Source organism: Erythrolamprus reginae, chromosome 2 (assembly GCF_031021105.1).
Source record: "Erythrolamprus reginae isolate rEryReg1 chromosome 2, rEryReg1.hap1, whole genome shotgun sequence".
NCBI classification, from domain to species: Eukaryota; Metazoa; Chordata; class Lepidosauria; order Squamata; family Dipsadidae; genus Erythrolamprus; species Erythrolamprus reginae.
In genome coordinates, this window is record NC_091951.1 from 95,684,364 (window position 1) to 95,693,370 (window position 9,007).

General features: G+C 43.5%; 1 protein-coding gene across 2 annotated transcripts in view; it reads right to left on the reverse strand.

The window, feature by feature from the left end:
* SEMA3B (semaphorin 3B) overlaps positions 1 to 6,345 on the reverse strand; it is a 65,166-nt gene extending 58,821 nt beyond the window's left edge. Inside the window, exon 1 of one of the 2 annotated variants that reach the window (XM_070738774.1) lies at positions 6,141 to 6,345. The gene's annotated coding sequence lies outside the window, so the exon portion shown is untranslated. The remainder of the gene's footprint in view (positions 1 to 6,140) is intronic. The other variant, XM_070738775.1, reaches the window with a different exon arrangement.
* Positions 6,346 to 9,007: the final 2,662 nt, after the last annotated feature.

The window sequence follows — 9,007 nt, forward strand, 5'->3', positions numbered from 1 at the left end:
TGCTCAAGTGTGTGGACATTCTGCTCTGCCATAGGGAGGGGGTTCTTGTCTCTTCCTTCCTGAGAACAGCTTGCCTGCAGAGGTTGTGGGAGCTCCAATACTTGAGACTTTCAAGATTGGACGGCCATTTGTCTAAAATGTAGGGACTCCTGCTTGAACAGGGGTTGGACTAGATGACCTACAAGGTGCCTTCCAACTAATCTAATCTAATCTAATCTAATCTAATCTAATCTAATCTAATCTTGCAAACCACCATCCATCTCCTACCTTCTCCTCATAACACCATGGGTGTGCATTTTTAAGCAGAGCACTAGTGTAAATGTTTTATTTCCTTTTCTGTATCATCTCTTCCTCCAAAAGCGTTGGCATTCAGGGCAGGGGGGCACTGACCTTCTGAGAGCTTTCTTTGTCATCTCAGTATGTCATTTTGATGTTAGGAGCAGCAAAGACAATCGCAATTTAGATCAAATTGTTTGGGATGGACCAGGAGCAAAGTGGGGCTAGTGAGGAAGTGCTCAAGAGGACGGCAGCATACAAATCTTCTCTCCAACTATTTGCCATTTTTAATCTCAAAGAATGAATGCAGAAATTCTGACAATCAGGTTCAATTTGATGAAAAATATTTAATGATGCCATCTTCATGGGGGGGTATTTAATTTTAGACTATTTTGATTTTATTTTTCAACTGGTGTAGTTGAAAAAATTATTTCTATTTATTTATTTCTATTTTTATTATTTCTATTTATTTATTTATTTACTATTTTTCTGACAGTATGCTTCTAATAATCAGTGCTCAAAATTACTGAAGCTAGATCATATTTCTAACATCCATCACTGCCCTCTAGAGGTCACAACAAGAACATTAACTTACAATCACTGTCTCCCTTGAGAGCTCGGGAGTTTTAAAAATAAAGCTTCACTCCCAAGGGACACAATGGCCCATATGATTGATAACATTCTTCCCTAGACAGGCACTCTTCAGCAGCATTTAGGACTCCATTCTTCAGAACGTCTAGCAAGATTACTTTCGAGTGTAGCCTTTGATCATGATTTCAAATATGATTTGATTGTTTATTTGTATCCTATGACAATCATTAAGTGTTGTACCTTATGATTCTTGGTACTGAGAGCACATGCACCAAACTTTGCCAATAAAGAATTCTATTCTATTCTGTTCTGTTCTGTTAAGTTCCATTCCGTTCCTTTCTGTTCTGCCCTATTCTGTTCTATTCTGCCCTATTCTCTGTTCTATTCTATTCTACTCTACTCTACTCTACTCTACTCTACTCTACTCTACTTTACCCTACCCTACTCTACCCTACCCTACTCCATCCTATCTTATCCTATCCTAATTCTATTATCATGCTAGTTGGGCTCGCAGGCCCGATTTCTCTGGAGAGTCCCAGCTTAGGGAAAACTTGGGCAACATATTGTTTCCAGTAGGTATTTAGGAAAACTGAATACAAATAGATTCCAATATTCTCAAAGGGTATGATTTTCCTTCATCTTTAATCAAATTTTGGCTGGGAGATGCTTGGGGAAGAAGATGAGTTTCTGATTGCTCTTGCAATCGTTTAATTTTCTGAGTCCTGAAGGTTGAAACCTCCTAGTAGACAGGGCTAGGGGGGCTTTTTTGAGGGAGAGAGAGAGCGAGGCAGCCTTTAATATTTGAAATAATCAGCTAGATCCACCATCACTATTTCGGGGATTTCTTCCAGGATGGAAAGTGGCAACCTTAGAGCTGGAACCTGAGAGGTTGTCCTTCCCTTTGAAATGCCTTCTCTGGAAGCTCTGACAGTGTTTGCCGTGCTAAATTCAAGGCCCTGGAGTCGAATTCAGCCTGCAGGGTACTTAGATCTGGCCCGCAGGGTCACCTTGGAAGCAGCTGTGCTTCTGCCAACGAAAAAGGGCTCCCAAGCTCCATTTTCAGCTCCTAGGGCTTCCTGCAACACCCTGCCAATGAAAATGGAGCTTGGGAGGGCCGCATGCAGTTGCAGAAGACCCTGGGAGCTGAAAACGGAGCTCAGGAACCCTTTTTCGCTGGCAGAGTGCTTGAGCCACCACAGGCAACAGGAATGACGTTGAACTGGCCATGCCCATTCTGGCCACAACCAGCCGCTACCCCCCAAGGTCAAACACAACCCTGATGCAGCCTTCAACGAAATCAATTTTGACACTCCCTGTATAGATAGTGGTTTCAGTGTATTTGAAAACCCCAGATAAAAATCTCAGCTTTAAGGACAGTGTATAAAATTTTAAATCGTAATAACTTTCGGGGACTTCATCACACTTTCCCTGACTTTTGAAGAAAGTGGAAGCTCAAGGGAAGGGTGATTTATCTGGGAAAGGCTCCATTTGCATTAAAAAAAATATCCAACTGCTGAATCAAATGGCTAATTTTTTTTATCCAGGGACTTTACCCTTCGGAGCATATGGCACTCTGCTCTGTCTCCCCCTGTGATTTCTTCTTCGGGGTCTTCAATTCTTTAAAAGCACAAAGATAACTCTGATGCCACCCTGGAGAAAAGCCCAAACAAATTCTATGTCTTCTTACTGGCTGAGAGCCCTCTGATAATGGAATCCTTGACCGGACTGCTGCTACCTCCAGCTCAGTTTGAAAGGAGCATGCACTGTTCCTTTAAAAGAAAGATTCATAGCCATGGTGCTGCCAGAGAAAGAAGCAATGCCAGGAGAAAAAAAAACCTGCTGGGAGCCTGTTTATTACTGTACATGGCCTGGGTGACAAGCTGAACAGACGTAAGACGTGCTCCTGAATACTGGGCCTCCTTCCTCACCACAGAGGAGAAGGAGATCAAACAGATGGGAAAAGGAGAAGCATAAAGTTCTATTAGGCAACGTTCTGTTCCACGCAGGGGAAAGGTTATGGCTCCAATGAACTGACCCATATAAGGGCTTAAGTGGAGGTACACAATGTGAGACCTCACCAGGTGGCAGCATCTAGCTGACCTTGACCAATTTTGGAAGCTGGGCAAGCTCAGCCTTGGACAGTACATGGACCGGGCCAACCTTGGAATCTCAGTTGCACAATTGAAAAAGCTTCCTAAAACACATAAATTATGTTTATTACAGTATCTTCCTAAAACAGAGATTGTGAGTTCTAGGTTGGTTTCCCTTAGGCATAGAAGGAACATTGGGTATATTTGCCACCATGAGTTACTTAGAAAGTAATAAAGGTGGGATTAATTTTTAAAAAAAAACCAGATAAAAAAATCTGATCAAGAAAGAAAAATTGAGATAATACCGTCTACTATTGCCAAGAAAACTGTCTGGATGCACTCACCAGGAACTGGACTCAAATGGGTGGCTCCCTGTATGAGTAATGCCAGAAGAAACCTTTACACAGACTCAACTTCACTATGATAATAAACCAAATGACAAAATCAACTATCTCCTAATGCAAAAAATCTTAAACCTGCAATGCAAAAGAAAAAAAAATCATAATCACACCAGTTAGCCTTAACTGAATTAATATACTCAGGTGTCAGGAACCTAAGTCCTCAATTTCTGGTCATATGTTCACACCGTCCCAATATACATATATCTTATTTGATTGTGAGAATGTTCTTGAGGTACATGGCTGCTTGAATAACCCAAACCTGATTGTTCAAAAAATACATACATACATACATACATACATACATACATACATACATACATATATTTTTCCATGTTTCTAGATAGTCCAAAACTGGCTGTTTGAATCCTCCAAGTCCTATCTTTAGCCTTTCAAATGCCCTTCAAATCTCTAAAGAGTTCTTGCATCTGTCTCCAATGGAGAAGACAAATTTCAACTGGAGTCTTGTGGTTAGTTTGTGGCACTCTATTTTTAGAAAGATGCAAAGAAATAGGAAGACAATTAGAGAGGGAAGTGAAGGCTGTTAGATTTATTGGAAACATGTCCCTTGAGCATAAGTTAAAAGACCTGGATATATGTGAATCAGAGGCAAGATGGGCATGGTCTAATCATAAAAAAGAAATGGGTTCCCCCCCCCCCTTCTGTTCTTTCTCAGCAGGCCTTCAAGTAGTGACTATCCAGTCATCTGTTGGAGATGCTGTTCTCCTGAACATTTTGTATCAAACTAGATGACCTTTAAGATCCCTCCAGTTCTATGATTCTATCTTTCCTCCCATAATTCTGGACACCAATCACATCTGAAAGCAATAAAACAGGGGGGCTACTATACGGTAGAAGCTGGTATTGACTCAGGCGTGTCAGCCCATATCAATTTGAAATCTCAGATCCTTACCCTCTTGTCATAAGATACAAAATTAAAGGCAGAAGGAAAGGAAAGGAAGCAAATACTACGTTCCTCCAACCCCCAACCCATCCCAAAATAATATGCCCTGTTCCACAAAGGCCTGGCCTCCTTCCACTCGGGCTGGTTTTGGTGGCTTTGCAGAGAGAAATGCTGATGCTGGGAATATTCATCTGGTTTCCAAAACACAAGATTCCTAAGCAGCGAATGCAGATGAAAGCTCTACTATCCCCATGTCTTTCTCAGAGACACGGGAGCGAATAGTTGAGGAAGCATCACCTGGAAGAGGAGACTTTGCTCTTTACTCCTAATGACCTGGCCCATCCTTTCTAGATCTATAGAGACCCAGATCTCCTCATCTCAAAGTGGACGGGCCATTCAATCCCAGCATTGGCTCCTCCCAAGAGTTTTGGCCATGAATATTTAGAAGTAATAATGTAATATTCTAATAACATAGTAATATGTTATCCTGGGAGTATGCCTTCCAACTTCACCAGAAGCATGCAAGATTTTATACCCTTTCCCTAGGACCATCAGCATCTAAGAACTCTAATTAACACGTCCTGATCCAGGATCTTCACTTCCCCAAAACTATGATGGGGAAGATCCCCCCCTCTAAAATGGGGAAGGGAGAAGGGATTGTGACTTTAACATTCCTCTCCCTTTAACATGCCAAGTTTCTACCCAGCACCTTGTTTCTCCCACAGGTTTACCAAGGGCAAGGGAATAGCTGCTTTTAGCACATCCTAACCTCTACCCTAGGGAAATAGTGCCCCTGGAACCCTTGCTTTCAGCCTTCAGATGTGGAACAGCACAAAGAAAGATTTTTGATGGGCACAGTGATGCCTACTCGGAATAGAGAATTCCTTGGGAATTCTGGGAGTTACAGTTCAAACATACATAGAAGTTTTTAGGCATTAATTAATCCCCTCGATTAATTAATTATTTGTCAAGCATGTATAGGATAGTATTATTTTGTATAAACATAAGTAAAAAGTAATGATAGAAGAGGACAATAGGACAGGGAGGGTAGGCACAATGGTGTGCTTACGCACACCCCTTACAGACCTCTTAGAAAGGGGGAAAGTCTGTCTTAGACTGCGGTCAGTCTAAGGTTAAAGGTTTTGGGGTTTGGGGAAGAAGCCACAGAGTCAGGTAGTGCATTCCAGGCATTGATCACTCTATTGCTGAAGTTGTATTTTCTGCAGTCGGGCTTGGAGCGGTTAATTAATGAATGCTTGGGGAGAGGGGATTATTTTGTCGCTGGGCAACCAACACAAGTGAGGAGCATCTTTCCCCCTCTCTTCCTCACTCTCCAGATCCCCAGCAAACCCCACTCACATCAGATAGCAGAGAGAGGGAGAGAGGGAGGGGAGGGATAGGGAAAGAAAAAGGGAAAGAAAAAAGAAGGGAAGGAAGGAAAGAAGGAAAGGAAAGGAAGAAAAGAAGGAAAGAAAAGAAGGAAAGAAAAGAAGGAAAGGAAGGAAAGAAGGAAAAGAAGGAAAGAAAAGAAGGAAAGGAAGGAAAGAAGGAAAAGAAGGAAAGAAAAGAAGGAAAGGAAGGAAAGAAGGAAAAGAAAGAACGAAAGAAAGGAAGGAAAGAAGGAAGGAAAGGAAAGGAAGGAAAGAAGGAAAGGAAAGGAAAGGAAGGAAAGAAGGAAAAGAAGGAAAGAAAAGAAGGAAAGGAAAGGAAAGGAAAGGAAAGGAAAGGAAAGGAAAGGCGGTCTCTGTCTCTCTCTTAAGGGAGAAAGAGTTTGGAGGCTGCCAGCGTTGAGCTCCCGGCTCAGAGATCGGCGCGGTTCGCTGGTTGGCAACCCCATCCCGTTCCCAAAACGGGCCGAAGAGACAAGGAACTGGAACCCACCTGATCCCGTAGCCCTGCCGGCCACTCAGCGCCACTCCCGAATCCGAAGGGAGCCGGTCAGCAGAGAAAGAGCCCGCCAACTCCTGTGGTGTTTGTCTTTTCCTCAGCCTGGTTGGCCGGCTGAGGGGCTGCGGGGCTGAAGCGCGAAGCACCTTCCCTCCTTTCTGCCCTCCTCCCCCCTCTTGCCTCAGCCTGCCTCTTTCCCAGCCCAGCAAAAGCGAAAGGGGAGGAACGGGGCTTCAGCGGCGGGTCCGAAGGAGCTCCCGCAGACGTCAAGCGCCGAGCTGGGTGGGGCTCAGTTCAGGCGCCTGGAGGGAGCCAGCAGAGGCGTAGGGCAGAAGCGGAGCGCGGGGCCCTGGCCCGGCAGGGGAGCCACTTCTCAGACTCCCTTGAATCGAAGGGACACGTCCGCTGCGCTTGTCAAGCCTTTAAGCCGAACCGCGCGGGGTTTGAACTGGGATCTCGGCGCTGCCTGGCTTCTTGGCTGGAGAAGAGACCGCCTCTCTCTTTCTTTTTTCCCCCTCTCTTTTCTCTCTCTCTCTCTTTCTTTCTCTCTGCCTTCTGTCTCACTCTTTCTCTCTCTCTCCCTTTCTCTCTCCATCTCTCTCCCTCTCTCCCATTCTTTCTCTTTTCTCTCTCTTTCTTTTTCTCCTTTCTCTCTCTCTCTCTCTTTTTCTTTCTTTCTTTCTTTCTTTCTGCTCTGAGTCCTCGGAGAAGGGCGGCATACAAATTTAATAAATTATTATTGTTGTTGTTGTTGTTATTTCTTTCTCTCTCTCTCTTTGTCTCTCACTTTCTCTTTCTCTCTGTCTTTCTCTCTCAGGCTGAAGAAAGTAGTGCTTGTTGAGGAGGAGAAAGGAAAAGTGCTTCCCATTTGTCGGTTACCTAGAGACAAAATACTCTTTCCTCCATCCACCCTTTCCTTTCTTTATTTACATCAGTTTGGTTTTCTTGTCTAGCAGATTGGAAAATTAATGTGATGAAGATAAAGAGAAGGAGGGGGAAGGGGAGGATAGACTAGAACAGAATAGAAAAGAGAGAATAGAACAGAAAAGAGAAGAGAAGAGAGAAAAGAATAGAACAGGAGAGAAGAGAACAGAATAGAAGTCTTTATTGAGTTCAATAGAATTCTTTATTGGCCAAGTGTGATTGGACACACAAGGAATTTGTCTTTGGTGCATATGCTCCCAGTGCACATAAAAGAAAATATACATTTGTCAAGAATCATGAGGTACAACACTCAATGATATAGGGTACAAATAAGCAATCAGGAAAAAAATCAATAATAATAAAAATCGTAAGGATACAAGCAACAAATTACAGTCATACAGTCTTAGGGGGAGGAGATGGGTGACAGGAATGATAAGGCTAATAGTAATAGTAGCGCAGCCAGTATTCCAACAGGAGATTCTTTTACTGTGACTATATTATAAAGGTACCATTAGCACCTACTACTTCGGTTTTCTACTCTGGTCAAGGCAACGCACAAAGATTGACACATCAATCTTCCCCCTCCCATCTCCCCACGTTTCTCCTCACTCCCTCTGCCTTCAGATTTGCAGTTAGAACAGCCTATAGAGCAGTCAGTTTTTGGCAGCCCGAATGGCTCCTGGCATTTCAAAGTTGGTGATGTTATGCTGCGGAGCATCAGGTTCAAGGTTTTTTCCAGACTTGCCAACGTCACAGGTTTGTGGGGGGTCAGCTCCCAGAATTCCCAGCTGGGAATATGAGTTCCCACCCATCTTAAAAGTTTCCAAGTTTGAGAAACACTGACCTAGGCTAAGTTCACTGAGCTCCTAGTGCCGTGCTTTTCTCAACCTCCACACTTTTAAGATGGAAACAGTCCTAAAGGTTAAACTTACATAACTTCAGCCTTGAACTTTTCCAGACAGTGCTGTTGTCAAAGGCTTATCCCTCCAGATATGCAGATATTATCTCATCAATCCAGGTTAGCAGAGCCTGTGCTAGCTGGGAAATAGAAAGAATAAGTCGGCTGGTGCAGGGAAGACTGAGTGTACAGGTAGCTGCTACTTTGAAGATGCTCCAGTTAAATTGCAGGTGATGTTGCAATGTGCCCTGGTCCTCTTCCACCAGGAATAGTGATGTCACGGGCTTTAAGAGTTAGCTTGAAGAACGGGAGGGTGAGGGAGGGAGGGAAAGGAGGGGTAGGGAGGGTAAGGGAGGGAGGGAGGGAGAGCCTCAACCAAGACAATGATCGGCAATTTGAGTCCAAAGCGGAAATGTAATTTGAGAAAGCATCTCAAACTTGACCTTCCCTAGTTCTCATGAAGATAAAGAGAAGGAAGGAAGGGGAAAGGATATTCTGACTTATTCTGTTGTTATAACCATATTATGAGTCTCGGAGGAGTTAGAATTCAGTACTGTAGTTAGAATTCAGTACTGCAGGCTGCTTTTGCTGACTGCAATTTGGCAGTTTGGGTGTGACCAGGCTCAAGGTTGACTCAGCCTTCCATCCTTCCAAGGTGGGTAAAATGAGGACCCAGATTGTTGGGGAAAATGTGCTGACTCTGTAAACCACTTGGAGAGGGCTGTAAAGCATTGTGAAGCAGTATATAAGCCTAAGTGCTATCACTATTGCTAATATCATATTAGCCTTTATCATTTTGGGTTTCTGGTCTGGTTTACCAGACTTGACAACTGAAGAAATTTTGGATTAAATTGATTCTATAAGATGATCTTGGAAGGGGACATGGGTTTACGTATGCCTGCAGATTCTTGCTCTGGCATTCTTCTGTTCATTGAGAAATCACAATACAGGAAGTCCTCAACTTACAACCAACATTTCCATTGTTAAGTGAGACAATTGTTAAGTGGGTTTTGGCCCACTTTACCACCTTTCCTGCCAC